This window comes from Sciurus vulgaris (assembly GCF_902686455.1).
Source record: "Sciurus vulgaris genome assembly, chromosome: 10".
NCBI lineage: Eukaryota > Metazoa > Chordata > Mammalia > Rodentia > Sciuridae > Sciurus > Sciurus vulgaris.
This window is the reverse complement of record NC_136470.1, coordinates 47,445,458-47,463,495: the sequence shown is the minus strand read 5'-3', so window position 1 is coordinate 47,463,495 and position 18,038 is coordinate 47,445,458. Positions and strand designations below refer to the sequence as shown.

The 18,038-nt window shown below is 35.0% G+C and overlaps 1 pseudogene across 1 annotated transcript; it reads left to right on the top strand.

Moving 5' to 3' along the window:
- Positions 1–6,168: 6,168 nt before the first annotated feature.
- LOC306637623 (cystathionine gamma-lyase-like) lies at positions 6,169–7,311 on the top strand (annotated as a pseudogene). The gene has a single exon. The product of its transcript is annotated as a cystathionine gamma-lyase-like (transcript).
- The last annotated feature ends 10,727 nt before the right edge of the window (positions 7,312–18,038 follow it).

The following is an 18,038-nucleotide window of genomic DNA, read 5'->3' as shown; positions in this document are numbered from 1 at the left end:
ATTATTTAAATATTGACTACATATTTGATATATACAATGCTATGTATATTACAAAACATAAAAGTACAAATGAAAAAGAAATAAGATTGGGTGAATAAATAATAGATATTTTTTATGTGACTGACACAGAATGTTGTATAACATTCATATTTTTGCTTTGAATTATATGATTTCCTCCTATATTGTGTTTATCCTTTCTTTTTCATATGACTAACTAGCAAATATTTTATCCAACCCTTAAACTTATTTCTTCACAATTTCTTGTTCCCTTTCACATGCAGAAACTTCTTAGTTTGACATTATCTCATTTCTCTACTTTTATTTTTGCTGTTGTGATTTTGGGGTGTTATAAAATACAATTGCCTGTACTGTTGGCTTGAGTTGTTTCCCCCTTTCATTATTGTCTAGTAGTTTCATACACTCAAGCCTCTCATTTAGTTCTTTGATCTATTTTGAGGTTAGTTTAGGATATGGTGAGAAAATAAAGGTCTAGATTTTTCTGCATGTGGATATCGAATTTCCACCTTTATGAAGAGATAATCTTTTGTCCTGTGTTTATTTTTGGTGCCTTTTGTCAAAGTGAGTATTGTCCAAACAGGCGAGGAATAAATGGCATGATGGCAGAGTTGGGGTATCTGTCAGTTGCTAGGGTTGCTTTGGAAGGAATGTTGCAGTGTGCCCAGTAACAAGGGGTGAGCACCTGAAGGGTCTGAGGACTGCATGGAGGGAGGCTTTCAATAGTTGAATGGATAGTGGTGCCTATTTCTGATATTTGTGCAGGTGGCTTTGTCAGGCTATCAGAGGCCACTTGTCTCAAGGCAGGCTGCCGACTTTCTCCTTAAGGTAATGAGACATTGCATAGAGCTGCCAGTGTCTTCTTAGTATTGGGGTGGATAGGAAGATTGAACCATTTTGAATGGCAATGTGGCTGTTTTAGTATCTGAGGTGGGTGAGGAACCAAGATAACAGTGTGTGGTAGGAGCCTATAGTGAGGTAAGGTGTAGGCTCAGATTTTTCATGGCAATGTAGTAGAGTCATTTACTACTAGCTCCTGAATGTGGGTCCAGAGTCTGAGAGGGTTGCAGTCTTCTCCAGCAATAAATATTTCAGGTCTCCATGCCTGACTAGGGGCTACTGGGCACCTCTTGATTACCTATCTTGTGAAGTCCCTCTTAGTTAAGCTTGATCTCAATTAGAGAGAGAGGACGTTAAACATTTTTTCACACCTTCGTTATAATACCATCACAAGCTCCATGTTCCATATTGTCTTAGCCACATCCCCTGTGGACTCTGGCACTCAAACAATCTACTGAAATAGCAGTTAAGTTTTCATAGTTTTTGCTCCTTTTTGTTTTGGGAAATATACCAAGTACCACTGGCCATTAATTTTTTGCTGTCCTATATTCAAATGTTTCTTAATATCTGACACAGTTAAACATATATTATATACAGATGTATTTGTCCAAATCAGAGAAAATGCTAGTTTAAAATGGGTCCAACCAAGGCAATATACACCAACGGTCAATGGTCATTAGAGGGTGATATGTCTTCAGCAGGTTTAGTACTTGTGTTGAGCATCTCTCCTGAAGTATTTGTTCTCTGTGTCCATCTCTGAGCTGTAAGGGACTAGAGGTCCTGGTTCTCAGAAAGATATACTCTCACCAGGAAATTCTGCTAGGGTCCCATTAAATATAATTCTGTTCCTATACTTTGGGTTCATATTTTCACAAGACTATCAATTAAGAAAAGGAGTCACAGGTTTGCTGAAGTTACCGGCTGATAATCAGGAAGAAGTAGAGCTGCACTTACAATATTATTTTTAGCACCGTGTGATCCAAAGGCATCACACGGTTCTTAAATTTAACAATAAATTGATGAATGTCAAAACACTAATTATAAAAGTCATGTTGGTATGATGCTGAAATCCCTTAGGAACTGGTCTGCGGAAAGCCACCATGGTAGACATCTAACACATGACTAGGAGAGGATTTAGGCAAATATGAAGGGAATCAAAAGAGACTAGTAGATTACTTCTAGTATAGCTTTGATACTAGAACAAAGTGAGGATTGCACATTATTCTATTAGACTTCATCTCATAAAAGTCCTAAGAAGAGATATCCAAATCATGGGGGAGGGTCTGTTCCTAGAATTTATGAGTATTATGTAATTCTGAACAATTAAAGAGGTGTCCTGCAATGGATTTGTCATTCACAACCTAGAAATCACCTTATTTCCCTAGTTGTGAGTAAACTGTCAACTGACAGGTACCCAAAGAGCCCCTGTCCAGGAAATAGCCTAAGCTGAATAAAAATCATTGAATAGAAGAAATAAAATGAATAAAATAATAAAAATGATAAGAAAAAAGGGTCAAAAAGAGTACAGAGAACAAGATGGGTATAAAAATTTAACTGGGATGGTACAACACAGAAAGAAATCAGATATCTGTAAAGAAGAAGAACTAAAAAAAATTTTTTTTATGTCACAATCCAAAATTTTAAGTAAATAATCATATTTTAGTTTTTTGTCTCTGTGATCAAAATTCCTAACAGGAGCAATGTAGAGGAGGAAAAGTTTATTTTGGCTCACAGTGCCTCTCATTCAGTCCATGGTGAGCTAATTCTATACCTCTCAGCCCAGAATGAGGCAGAACAACATGGAAGAATGGCATGGTGCAAGAAAACTGTTCAGTTTGTGGCAGACAGGGAGCAGAGAGAAAGAACTCTGCTCACCAAGAACAAAATATAAACCCTAAAGGCATGCACCCATTGAGTAAATTCCAGCAGCCAAGATCCATTTAAACCATTAATCTATGAAGACTAATCTGATTAAATTCCAACTCTCATAATCTGATCATTTCATCTTGGAACATTCCAGTGTTGTTGCAAACATTAGCTTCTGGGGATACTTCATATTCAAACCATAACACAGAGATTTCATCCATGGTCAGCGATTCCATCACTCTGGCCTTGAGATGAAGCAGAACATAAGTGCATACAGATGAAAGCTGCTCAGCTTATGGAAGCTGGAAATCAGGGAGAGGAAGGGAGGGAGTGAAGGAGAAAGCGAGAGAAAGAGAGAGAGAGAGAATGAATGAATATGAGAAGCTGAGTTCCCCAGTGACCAGTTTCTTCCAGAAATGCCCCGTTTGTCTACATTTACCACTTAGTAAGTCAAATAATTAATCCATTAAGTGGATGAACCCACTGATTAGGTTTCAGTTCTATTTATCTAATCATTTCAATTAAACAATCCTGTATTGCCACATGAGCTTTTAGGGATATACCTTAATTAAACCATGACACTGTGGCACTGGTCCCCAAAGCTTGTGTCCAGCTCACACTGCAAACACATTTAGTCCATCTCCAAGAGTCCTCATAATCTTAAGAATTCCAATACCACCCAAAAGTGTAGGATGCAAGTTTATTCTGAGAATAAAGGTAAATTTTTGACTGTGAGACACTGAAAAAAATCATAAGGAGTTAAACACATTCAATATGCAATGGCACAGAGTAAACATTGCTATTCCAAAAGAGAGGAATAGGGTATGATGCAATCAAATAAATCCATATGGGCAAATAAGTCCTGTAGCTTCACCTCCAGCATATGGGGCACATGGTAGCAAGATGTGATCTTCAAAGTGCTTGGGCAGCCCCATCCCCATGTCTTTGCTAGTTGCAGCCCACATGCCCTCTTACTTAGGCTGGATCTGTCCATAGTTTGCTAACTTTCCTCAGAAGATATTCCATGGCATCTCATAAGTCAAGGGATCTCCATTGTATCTTCAGCTTCATTCTCACAGTTGTATGCAACCCCTTGTCAGGGAATACTTCCATGAATTCTGACCAGGAATCACACTGCCCAACTTCCTAGCCCAACCTTTGAAATATCAGTGAAAGACTCTGTGACCCCTAACTCCAGCACCCTACAGTCCTGCAGAACAACACCACATGGAAAGAGTCAAGGTCTGCTTCCAGTTCAAACAGCAGACCAAACCTCTAAGAGCATGTTTTTGCAGTAGCCACTGAGTAACTGTGTGACTGAGCGTGGTAAATGGAGTCTTGGAAAATCTACTTCCTAGGCACTCCTGTGAACAGTGTGTCCTCATTGTCTTTTAAATGAATTTTTGCATTTGTATCCTTTGTCCTGCCCATCACTGGGTTCCTGGTGATTCTTGAGATGCATTCAAGGCACCTTTCTTATTTATTTTTTCTATTAAATGAAAACCTCCATCTTATATTATGATATATATTATAGATCATGAAAACAACAGATACTGGTTTTTTATTTAGGTTTTCACACACCGGAATATATATATATATATGTGCATATATGTATATGAAATATGTGTGTATGTGTAAATTTAAATGGTCTAAAATAAAGGGATCAGAAGGGATATTTCAGGAAAAACATTGGCAAGAATTTCAATATTCATGCATAAAAAATTAGCTGAATAAGCACATAACAAAATATTATATATTTTTACAGAGAAGGGATCAATGACATTTTACCAGATTGAGCTACTGGTATGGAGTGATTTACAGTTATGTTGCAAAGTTATTAAAAGCAATGCCAGGATGTCTAAACACCCCCCACATGACCATTTGAGTAAAAAAGTTAAATAAGGATATGCATATTTTTGTGCATGATTTGTTTACTTATTTTTTAAATAAACAGAAAATACAGACAAGAAAATAGTGAAAATTATTTTGTATAAGTTCTCTTTATAAATGTATAATTCTCATTCTGGACAGAAATTACAATGCCATGGACTATATTTCGGATGTCATGGAGTGGGAAACCTTTTTGAGACTACTGGAATGATATCAGAAAGATTCTGGAACAAACATGAAGTTTTTGAGAGGAGTTCCCACTGGTAAAAGAGTAATAATTTAAGTTACTTAAGGAAATATGCTGAAAACCAAATTCATAATGATAATTTTAAAATATTAAAGATTTTCATGGGATAGTAAGGTATACACTTACTCTGAAAACTGATAAATGGATTTATATATTCTACTTTTTCTATGTAAAACATATTTGTTTTGTACCATCAGAATTTTTCTCATTAAGGAAGTAAAGCTTTAAATATTTAGAGAGAGAAAGAAAGAAAGGGAGATTAGGAGAATAATAAAGAAGAAAGGAAAATGAAAGGAATATAGAAAATAAAGAAATAAAAAAGAAAACAAGAAGTAGTAATTAGAGGAAGAAAGGAAGTAAAGAAAAAAAGAAAAAATAAAGAAGAAGGAAGGATAAAGAATGGAATTAAGGAAGGAAGAAGGGAGACCAAAAGGAAAGGAAGTAAAAGGAAGTAAAGTTGAAGGAAGACAATGAAGGCAAAAATAAAATGAAAAGATAAAACAACTGGGAAGAAAGGAACTAAGGATAGAAATAAGCCATCACCATCTTAAAAAATAAAAACACACCTGGCCAGCACTTGCGTTTCGAATACAGCCACGCTGGAAATCCCACCAGGAAGTGCTTGGAAAAAGCAGTGGCAGCACTGAATCGGGCCAAGTGCAGTTTGGCCTTTGCTTTGGGTTTATCAGTCACTTTGATCATTACTCATCTTTTAAAAGCGGGAGAACAAATTATTTGCATGGATGATGTGTATGGAGGTACAAACAGGTCTTTTAGGAAGGTGACTGCTGAATTTGGATTAAAGATTTCTTTTGTTGATTGTACCAAAATCAAATTGCTGGAGGCAGCAATTACACCAGAAACCAAGCTGGTTTGGATTGAAACCCCCACAAACCCTAACTTGAAGCTGATTGACATTGAAGCCTGTGCACATACTGTCCATAAGCACGGTGTCCCTGCCCGCAGCAACAACCCCGAGACTGAAAATCGGAGGCAGACTGGGAATGAGCACTATCTTTATTTAGGCCGAAGTTACTTCCTTCCCTTGCACCAGGGAAGGAGCGTCTTATATACAATGGAACAGCCAATCATCTTAGAATAGCCCGCACATGATCAGTGCAGGAGCACAGGCACTGTATAAGAAAGAGTAGGGAGCAAGAGTTGTCCACGAGTATGGAAGGAAACCTGACCAATCAGAGTAGAGATTACATATAAGCAAGCCCTACTTAGGCCACACATGCACCACAACTTGGCTCTCTGCCAGCCGCCGTCTTAGAACTACTTCCTCATATGACTATACAGAATATGTAATGTGTCTCTCACAGCATGGAGACATTATTTTGGTCGTGGATAACACTTTTATGTCAGCATATTTCTAGGGACCTTTGGCTCTGGGAGCTGATATTTGTATGTATTCTGCAACAAAATATATGAAAGGCCATAGTGATGTTGTAATGGGCTTAGCGTCTATTAATTCTGAAGACCTCCATAATAGACTTCTTGCAAAAGGCTCTTGGAGCAGTTCCGTCTCCTATGGAATGTTATCTCTGCAATCAAGTACAGAAGACTCTGCAAATCCGAATGGAGAAGCATTTCAAAAATTCAATGGCTGTTGCCCAATTCCTAGAATCTAATCTCCAGGTAGAAAAAGTTATTTATCCTGGTTTGCCCTCCATCCACAGCATGAGTTGCAAAGCACCAGTGCACAGGTTGCCCAGGTGTGATCACCTTTATTATTAAGGGCACTCTTCAACATGCTGAGACTTTCCTCAAGAACCTAAAGTTATTTTCTCTGGCTGAAAGCTTGGGAGGATATGAAAGTCTTGTTGAGTTTCTGGCAATCATGACCCACGCGTGCATCAGTGCCTAAGAATGACAGGGATATCCTTGGAATTAGTGACACACTGATTCGACTCTCTGTGGGCTTAGAGGATGAAAAAGACCTGCTAGAAGATCTAGATCAAGCTTTGAGGGCAGCACACCTTTCAAGTGGAAATTGCAACTAACATTCCAGAACTGCATTAGAAGCTGCTTGCTGAGAAGATCAAATCCTCCGAATAATTGAACACACCATTAACGAGCCTTCACAGAATGTTCAAATGAAAATTTTAGGGCACGGTATGAATTTTCACTGTAACCTTCTAAGGATCTTCCCTGTTAAAAGCAGTTTTCTATACATCTTATTGTAACCGACAGGCCAGTTCTGTTAATGCCTTTTGTTAATTCTGCTATACACATACCTCTGAAGGAAATGAGATTCGTGCTGCTTTTGGGGATCGTGTTCTTCTTTTCATAGCCTAAGATTTATTTTGATCATGTTTACAATATAATGGTTATTCAATTTTGATGTTTTGTGAAGATTAAGCATGATTTTTGCATATTGTTGAAAAGAACATTCCAAGCAATGGTTTACATTTAATTGCAGTAGCCAAAAATTAAATACGTGAAAAGCCTACTGTTAAATTCTATTGGTTTAAGGTAGTAAGTAATTCTCCTTTTTTGTTTAAAAATAAATCTAATTATCAAATCTCAAATAAAATAAAATAAAATAAAAACATTAGGACCCCCGCCCACCCGACCACACCCTGCCTTCAGGAACCCCAGTCTGCCTGCACCCCAGGCAGATTCAGCATCCACGCTGCAGCTCCTCATTTGCCAACGTGTGTGGAAGCTGGTGCAGTCATCTTGGATTATCTCAGAAGTGGAAGCCAACATTTTTAGGTGGGGGACTCCCATCCTGAGACGCCTGCTGGAGATTGGAAGCTCATTGTCAGTTACCGCTCATGCATCAGGCTACTGAAGACTGGGAGGTTTGGATAGTATATGACTGTTATAGTGTAGATTTTTTTCTCCTTTTTGAATTTTTAATTTTTTATTAGTTCATTTTTCTCACTCTCTCCATTTTCTTTTTGTTTACCTGTTTCCTCAGAGTCTCTTTCTCAATTTTCTGATGCTAAAAACCAACTTCTTTTGATTCTGCTTTCACTCTTCTTTCCATCTAGTACCTCTATATACTCTATTTTATTCCATTAACAGTTACATCCTATGCCCTTCCCGAACCTCTTCATCCACCATTAGAAACTGTAGACTTCATTGCAAATCAATTGGTTATGCTGTAGATAATAATCAAACTCATCTGTTTATTAGAACAATATTGTAATATCTTCATAGAGGTTATTTGGTTTAGGGCTGCATATTGTCTGTACTGAGTGCTTGGCATTAAAGGAGACATTTTGGAAAATTGCAGGGTCACTATAAGCCCATAGGGCGAAAATTGCAATTCTAAAAATCTGCAGTGCTAGAGGGGAATATACATGAACAACATGAAAAAACAAGGGAAGAATGTGTTCCAAACAAACAAAGATGCTATTTTAATAGAATCCAATGACAGCATGGTAGAAGAAATGTGAGAGAAGGAGTTCAGGATATACATAATTAAAATGATTCATGAATCAAAGGATGAGATAAGAGATAGAAAGCAAATCACTCCAATAAACAGTTAAAAGAGCAACTGCAGGAAGCAAAATTCCATCTCAATATAGAGATAGAGATTCTGGAAAACGACCAAACAGAAATACTTGAAGGAAACAATAAACCAAATAAAATACTCAATAGAAAGCATTGCCAACAGACTAGATTACTTGGCAGACAAAACCTCAGACAATGAAGACAAAATATTTAATCTTGAAAATAAAATTGGCCAAGCAGAGAAGATGGTAAGAAATTATGAATGGAACCTCCAAGAACTATGGAACATCATGAAAAGGCCAAATTTAAGAATTATCGGGATTGAGGAAGACACAGAGACACAAACCAAAGAAAGGAGCAATCTATTCAATGAAATAATATTAGAAAATTTCCCAAATATGAAGAATGAAATGGAAAATCAAATACAAGAAGCTTACAGAACGCTAAATGCACAGAATTAAAACAGATCCACACCAAGCACATTATAACAAAAGTGCCTAACATTTAAAATAAAGATAGGATTTTAAAGGCTGTGGGAGAAAGGCACCAGATTACATATAAGAGGAAACCAATACAGATATCAGCAGATTTCTCAGACAAAACACTAAAAGCTAGAATGACCTGGAAAAATATATTTCAAGCTTTGAAAGAACATGGATGCCAACCAAGAATCTTATACCCAGCAAAACTAACCTTCACTTTTGATGATGACATAAAATCCTTCCATGATAAACAAAAGTTAAAAGAATTTGCAAATAGAAAGTCTGCACTATAGAACATTCTCAGCAAAATATTTCATGAGGACAAAGTGAAAAATAACAATACAAGTCAGCAAAGGGAGGAACTTCCCTGAAGGAAAAGCCAATCAAAGGAGAAACCAAATCAATTTAAAAACCAAAAATAAGCCAAAATGACCAGGAATACAAATCATATCTCTATAATAACCCTGAATGTTAATGGCCCAAACTCATTAATCAATAGACGTAGATTAGCAGATTGGATTGAAAAGAAAGACCCAACAATATGCTGCCTTCAAGAGATCTATCTCATAGAAAAAGACATCCGGAGACTAAAGGTAAAAGGATGGGAAAAATCATACCACGCACACAAATTCAGTAAAAAAGTGGGAGTTTCCATTCTTATATTAGATAAAGTGGACTTTGAGCCAAAGTTAGCCAGAAGGGATAAAGAAGGACATTTCATACTACTTAAGGGAACCATAGATCAGCAAGATATAATGATCATAAATATTTATTCCCCAAACAATGGCAAACCCATGCACATAAAACAAATCCTTCTCAATTCCAGGAACCAAATAGATCACAACACAATAATTCTGTGTAACCTTAACACACCACTCTTACCACTGGATAGATCTTTCAAATAAAAACTGAACAAAGAGACTATACAACTCAATATAACAATAACTTACACTTAACAGACATATATAGAATATTTCATTCATCAATGAGTGAATACACTTTCTTCTCAGCAGCACATGGATTGCTCTCTAAAACAGACCATATGCTATGTCACAAAGCAGCCTTAGTAAATAGAAAAAAACAGAGATACTACCTTGTATTCTATCAGATCATAATGGAAGTAATTAGAAATTATGATAAAATTAAAACAGAAACTACTCCAACATCTGGAGACTAAATAATACTCTATTGAGTGAAGCATGGATAATAGCAGATATCAGGGAGGAGATAAAAAATTCTTAGAGGTAAATGAGAACAATGATACAACATATCAAAATCTCTGGGACACTCTGAAAGTGATACTATAGGGAAAATTCATTGCATGGAGCACATTCAAGAAAAGAATAAAAAGTCAACAGCTAAATGACCTAATATTACATCTCAAAGCCCTAATAAAAGAAGAACAGATCAACACCAAAAGTAGTGGAAGACAGGAAATAATTCAGAGCTGAAATCAATGAAATTGAAACAAAAGAAACAATTTAAAAAACTGACAAAACAGAAAGTTAATTCTTTGAAAAAGTAAACAAAATAGATAAACCCTACACACACTAATGAAGAGGAGAACTCAAATTACTAAAATTTGTGATGAAAAGGGAATTATCATGACAGACACCAGTGAAATACAAAACATAATAAGACTACTTTGAAAATCTATAGTCCAACAAAATAGAAAATCTCAAAGACATCAACAAAGTTTTAGAGACATGTGATCCTCCCAAACAAAATCAGGAGGACATACATAGTTTAAAATGATCAATTTCAAGCAATGAATCAGAAGAAGCCATCAAAAACCTAGCAACCAAGATAAGTCTGGGAACAGACAGATTCTCAGTCGCGTTCTACAAGACCTTCAAAGAACTTATACCAAAACTCCTCAAAGTATTCCATGAAACAGAAAATGAGGAAACTCTTCCAAATTCACTTTATGAAGCTAATACCACCCTAATACCAAAGAGACAAAGATGATCAAGGAAAGAAACATTTAGACCAATATCTCTAATGAACATAGATGCAAAAATTCTTAACAATATTCTGGCAAATCACATACAAAAACATATTAAAACGATAGTGCACCACAATCAAGTGAGGTTCATCCTGAGGATGCAAGTTTGGATCAATATTCAGAAATCAATAAATGTAATTCATCACATCAATAGACTTAAGATTATGAATCACATGATTATTTCAATAGATGCTGAGAAAGTGTTTGATAAAATACAGCATCTCTTTATGCTCAAAACACTAGAAAAAATAGAGATAGAAGGAACATAGCTGAACATTGTAAAGGCTGTATATAGCCAATGTCATTCTAACTGGAGAAAAACTGAAAGCATTCCCTCTAAAAACTGGAACAAGTCAGGAATTCTTGCTCTCACCACTTCTATTCCACATTGTCCCTGAAACACTAGCCAGAACAATCAGACAGACAAAATAAATTAAAGGGATACAAATAGGAAAAGAAGAACTCAAACTAACTATTTGCCAATGACATGATTCTATATTTAGAGCATCCAAAAAACTCCACAAGAAAACTTCTAGAACTAATAAGTGAATTCAGCAAAGTAGCAGGATATAAAATCCACACTAATAAATCTAATGACTTTCTATTCAAAAGTTCTCTGAAAGAGAACTTAGGAAAACCACTCAATTCACAATAGACTCAAAAAAATAAAATAATCAGAAATCAATCTAACAAAGGATGAAAGACCTCTACAATGAAACTACAGAACACTAAAGAAAGAAAGTAAAGAAAACCTTAGAAGATGGAAGGATCTCCCATGTTCTTGGATAGGCAGAATTATTATTCTCAAAATGGCCATACTTCCAAAGGCTCTATATAGATTCAATATGATTCCAATTAAAATCCCAATGACATTCTCATAGAAATAGAGAAAGCAATAATGAAATTCATCTGGAAGAATAAGAGACCCAGAATAGCTACAAGAATTCTGAGCAGGAAGAGTGAAGCAGGAAGTATCACAATACCAGACCTGCAACTATATTACAGAGTAATAGTAACAAAAACAGCATGGTATTGGCACCAAACTAGACAGGTAGACCAATGGTGCAGAATAGAAGACACAGAGACATACCCACTGCATACAGTTATCTCATACAGACAAAAGTGTCAAAAACATACAATGGGGAAAAGATAACCTGTTCAACAAATGGTGTGGGAATACTGGAAATCCACATGCAGTAAAATGAAATTAAACCCATATCTCTCAGCCTGCACAAAACTCAACTCAAAGTGGATCAAGGATGTAGGAATTAGATCTGAGACCCTTTACCAAATAGAAGAAAAATTAGGCCCGAATCATCATCATGTTGGCTTAGGATCAGACTTCCTTCCAAGAGCATAGGAAATCAAAGCAAGAATCAATAAATGGGATGGATTCAAATTAAAAGGTTTTTTCTCAGCAAAGGAAACAATCAATAATGTGAAAATGGAGCCTACAGTGTGGAAGAAAATCTTTTCCACATGCAATTCAGATAGAGCACTAATCTCCAAATTTTATAAAGAAGTTAAAAATTTTACACCAAAAGTACAAAGAACCCAGTTATTAAATGGGCTAAGGAACTGAGAAGACACTTTGCAGAAGAAGAAATGCAATTGATCAACAAATATATGAAAAAGTGCTCATCATCTCTAGTAATTAGAGAAATGCCAATCAACACCACCTGAATATTTCATGTAACTTCAATTAGAGTGGCTATTATCAAGAACACACGCAACAATAGGTGTTGACATGGATGTGAGGAAAAAGGTACACTCATACATTGCTGGTGAAGCTGAAAATTGGTGCATCCACTCTGGAAAGCAGTACAGAGATATGACCCAGCTCTCCCACTCTTCCGTTTATACCCAAAGGACTTAAAATCAGCATATTACAGTAACACAGTCACCTCATTGTTTATAGCAGTTCAATTCACAATAGCTAGATTTTGGATCCAACCTAGATTCCCTTCAGTTGATGAATGTCTGAAGAAACTGTGGTATATATACACAATAGAATACTATTCAGCCATAAAGAAGAATGAAATTATGGCATTTCCAGGTAAATGGATGGAGTTGGAGAATATCATGCTAAGTGAAATAAGCCAATTCTAAAAAAACAAAGGTCAAATGTTTACTCTGATAAGTGGATGATGATACATTACGGGGAGTGGGGGTGTCAAGGAGGTAAGGGAAAAAAGGAGGAAGTTTGGATTGTGTAGAGGGAAATGGGGCAGGAGGGAGTGGGGGAAGGAAAGGATAGTGGACTAAGACAGACATTATTACCCTATGTACATGTATGATTACATGAATGGTGTGAATCTACATTGTGCACAACCAGAGAAATAAAAAGTTGCACCCCATTTGTGTACAATGAATCAAAATGCAGCCTGTAAAAATAAAACTTAATTAATTAATTAATGAAAAAAACAACAAAATACATTGTGAAATCAAATCAAGACCAGGATAAGGAAGAGTTTCTGAAAATCATCAGAGAGACAAATGTGTAATGGAAAGAAAACAACAACATGCAATTCCTTAAAAGTTACCCAGCTTGCTAGAATATAAATGAAGAATGTGGTCACATTTCAGCAAAATGTAATTCTAAGAAAACCAAATTCTTAATTCTGTATAAGGAAACATTCTCAAAAGGCAGTCAAGATTCCTTAGAAAAATGAGAGTAAAAACCATTAAGTGGATGACAGAGCTTGAAAAGTATCTCACACAGGAAATGTTCCAGGGAAAACCTAAGAGAACCGCTAAGCATTGACCTAGAGAGAGGCCTGTCTGGATTACAGCAGGAGGACACAGTGCACCAGGAAGGAAGTCTCCAGCGTAAAAGGAACAACAGCTTAATGTGGTGATGTTTTTATGCAAGATTCTTGATAGACATACAACAGATCCAGTTGAGCCAAAGGGGAAATGACATTTTTATTAGCTTTAATAATAAGCATGTTAAAGAAACAAACATTAAAGAGAATTCGTCCCTAATAAAAACTGATTATCAAGTAATCCAAAATCATATTATATTGTCAAAGATGGAGAGGAGAGATCCTAAATCAATCACCTAATTAATATTAATTTTTCATAAAATAATGTGATTACTATGTCTATGATTTTAAGGAAGTTGACTATAAGAAATTACTAAAAATGATTCAAATGTGGTTGCAGATGAAATTCATGGGTCACAGTGGTCAGGGGACTACAGTTTTTGACATGCACCTTTCAGTAAGTGCTATTTTATTAATTGTATTATGTGCAAAAATTAAAAAGAAATAAAATCAGAAAAAGTAGATAGACTAATTTGAAGCTGTTTGATTTTGTTTGGGTGAGAAAGAACTGTGTGCAGAAGGTGTGAATGATGAGATTTGTCACACTGAGGAAATATCTCAGAGAGGGAGTTGGCAGTTCTTGTGAAAATTTTCCCAGTTCATTGCAGAAATCTACCATTACAGTAGGGACAGACAATATTTAGGGGAAATTCAAGAGCTGTTTTTGTCATGTTAAATTTGAGATACCTTTGAGGCATTCAAGTTACCATGTGAATCATATGTTGAATATGAGTCTGGACATTAGGTGAGTGAACCCAGCTATAAATATATATTCTGGATCATCTTGTATAATGATAATAAAAGTCATGAAATGGAGTATATTATATTTCATGAATGACTGGTTATGTCAAAATGAACCCCACTAGTATGAATAACTATAATGCATTAATAAAAAACCTTGAAAAATAAAGTCACAGAAATAGAAAATAGGGAAAATGATATTTTCTGAACCCTTAATAACAGAATGTATTAGAAGCAAAAGTGTCTTCCCCAGTCATTTCCTGTTATGTTGTACTTTTGTTATTTGTTTTCAAGTGTCCCTCTCATCTCTCAGGATAAAAGCGAATGCACTGGTCCTGTTTTTTGCTGGGCGAAGGTTAGAAATAAACTTGCCTATCTACTACACACATGTGATTGTATCAGCATACCCATACAAAAGGAGGCATGAAACTCAATAAGTAAGGGAAGAGTTGGTTAGCAAAAGTTTCTGGAACTAATGGCTAGTCCAAAATCAAATTTTAATTATGACTTTATAGCATTCAAAAACAAATTTAATCTACTTCAATGTCATTAAATTAAAATTCAAGTTCTGAAAAAATAAAAATATACAAATTTGTTAATAACAGCTTTCTCAAGGTGGGGTGAGGTCTTTTTGTAGTAATGGAAAAGATAAATATGTACTCAATTGTCCCAGGACCAAAAACCAATCCTTTATTCTTGCTGAATTTTTATTCCCTTCTTATTTTTTGTGCTAATTTACTTTGAATAATCTGATTTGTTGCATTCATATGTGTATCCATTCTTGATTTTAAACCAGTGTTTAAATTATTCAAACTTTATCATATATTCAATATATAATATATTACTATTTCATTGGTTTTTCCAGAAATACCTAGAATTTAAGAATTTAGAAAAATTTTTGAATCATTCTCCAGAATTCCAAAGCAATATTTTGATGCTTATCTGAATTATAATATTTATAATTTAGATAAAATAATATATAACTCAAATAAAATAGCATATTCAGTATATAGAAAACACATGCTAAATTTATTCTAAGATCTATAAGGTCAATGATTCTATATAACAATACTGTACATTTCAAAAGGCTAGCAGAAGGATTTTGTAAGTTTTCATAGTAGAAATGATAAATGCTTGAGATAGATGTGTTTAATCTGATTTAAGCATTATCCTATGTACAGGGTAAAATAAACGGGAAATTTCATCTTTTTGAACATGTATATCCAATTTTTCAAGTATCATTTATTGAAGAAGATTTACAAATGTCAGCAGTACCTGACTACAAGCATTATTAGCCATCAGAAAATATTTTATATGGATGTATATGTAGTACCTATGTACATATTATGTAGGCGTGGATATGAATTGTTCATGTCAATGTATAATTTAAAGATTTTCACAAATTAAATTCAGTTTTGAAATCTCAATTTTTTTTAAATTCAGGAAAGCATTTATATCACATATGCAAAATGAATGTAATACATCTGGAGGGTATTAATAAGATAAATTATTTGTAACATAAATTAAAGGAGCTCTTTGAAATTAGCTTATAAAGATAAATGAGTATTTCTGTAAATCGAACTTATCAAAAATGCACAAAAAATTATGGGATTGTATGGTTACATTAAGTGATATACAAGTGAGGATCCCTCAGAGAAAAAGAATCAATAGGAAATAGATAAGCAGGAAAATATGTATTATTTATTCTGGGAATTGGTTCACAATGTTGTGGAGGCCCAGAAGGTCAATTATCAACCACTCACCCTAAACAGAAGTAGGAAACTCCTTGAGTAATTTAGAATTATTTTGAAACCCTGAGAACGAAGAGATCTGATAGTGTAATGCCCAGTACGAAACCAAAGCTTTCAGAGAGAGAGAGAGAGAGAGAGAGAGAGAGAGAGAGAGAGAGAGAGGGAGAGAGAGAGAGAGAGAGAGAGAGAGAGAGAGAGAGAGAGAGAGAGAGAGAGAGAGAGAGAGAGAGAGACGGGGAAGAGAGGAGAGAGAGAGAGAGAGAGAGGAGTCAACTGTTCCTCGGTATTACTGTTCTATTCGAGCCCTAAAATATTGGATAATGTCCATCCTCATTGGTAAGGATGAATCTTCTTTACTCAGTCTTCCAATTTAAGTACAATAGACTATGGTTACAACCCTTTTCCTTGGGTAAGAGAAGTAGTTTATGGCAGTTAATTGTCAGCTTGTTCTAAAATATGGAAAAATCTACTGAAAAACAAAACCTTAGGAATATTTAGAAACATTGGGAAATTTGGCAAATGCATGATAAGGATCAACAAAAAACAGCAAAGATTATTCTGGGGGAATATGGAGTCTCTGCTCTCTGAGAAGATTACATAGAAGGTTAAAAAATAACCTTTTTCTTCCCTCTTGAAGAGCTTTAAGACCAATTTATTCTTTTACCAGAATAAATGCCAGATTCTAGTTGTGCATGACTACATTATATGACATTACAGATTTATGAGTTCCCCTTAATATTATCCATAAGTGAGCCCTTGATAAAGAGAGAGTTTCACTGAAGTTTTAATATCTTATAGTCTCTCTACAAATTCAGCAAATACAAACTAAGGCATATAGAATTCCCTTTCCTTCAATTGGTTTTTATTCACAATTTCTGAATCAGGCAGCCTTCAGAATCAGAATCAATTCAAAGAATTCTGGGCTGCAACGTGGGCAAGCATTTCTGGATCTAAAACAGAATTGATATGTAAAGACAGGTTAACTAGTTACAGTTCACTGTGTCTTATTTTATTCAGCTGCACAACTGTGACTGAAGCTGTGCTGCTGAAATTAACTAAGAATCAGCTGATGCTTGCAAGAACACATCACTAATGTAGGCTTTCATTTGCTTTACATACTAGATTAGGTTGAAGTTAATTACATAAGGACTCAGATGCAGAGGTGTTAGGCTTAAATTTAATTTAATTGAACTATATTATGTGTATAATATGCACAAGTATACACAATATATGTAAAAATGTATGTATATGTTCATCATATGTGTATATTTATTGTACATATGCACATATATTTTATAAGTATGTGTATAAACATTTTGAGATGAATAAATGTAAAAAAAGTGACACTTCTTCTCTCGGCCCCCCCATCCCACTACCCCATTATGTATTATCATCCACTTACCAGGGAAAACATTTAGTTTTTTGGGATTGGCTAATTTCACTTAGCATGATATTCTCCAATTCCATCCATTTATCTGAAAATACTATTATATTATTTTTCTTTATGACTGAATAATATTCCATTGTGTATGTATACCACAGTTTCTTTATCCATTCATCTAGGAATGATTCCATGAAGGGCATCTAGGTTGATTCCATAATCTGCTATTGTGAATTGAGCTGTTATAAACATTGAATAATAATAATAAAAAAGAAAGTGAAATAAAAAATAAATAAAAATTCAACTTGATTAGCATCAAAAAAATCTGAAAAAAAGTGTCAATTACTTATTTTATTAATTGACTAAAAATGCATGTGAGTTTTAGTTGTATTGCTTTCTCAAACATTTTCTGGATTGAAATTTTTCAAACTAAATTTGGGGATAACTGTAAATGAGCCACATCTCTCTTGAAAGTCTGCTCACTTAGATTCACAGCTTAGAAGCTTAAACATTGATAGGTATGCTAT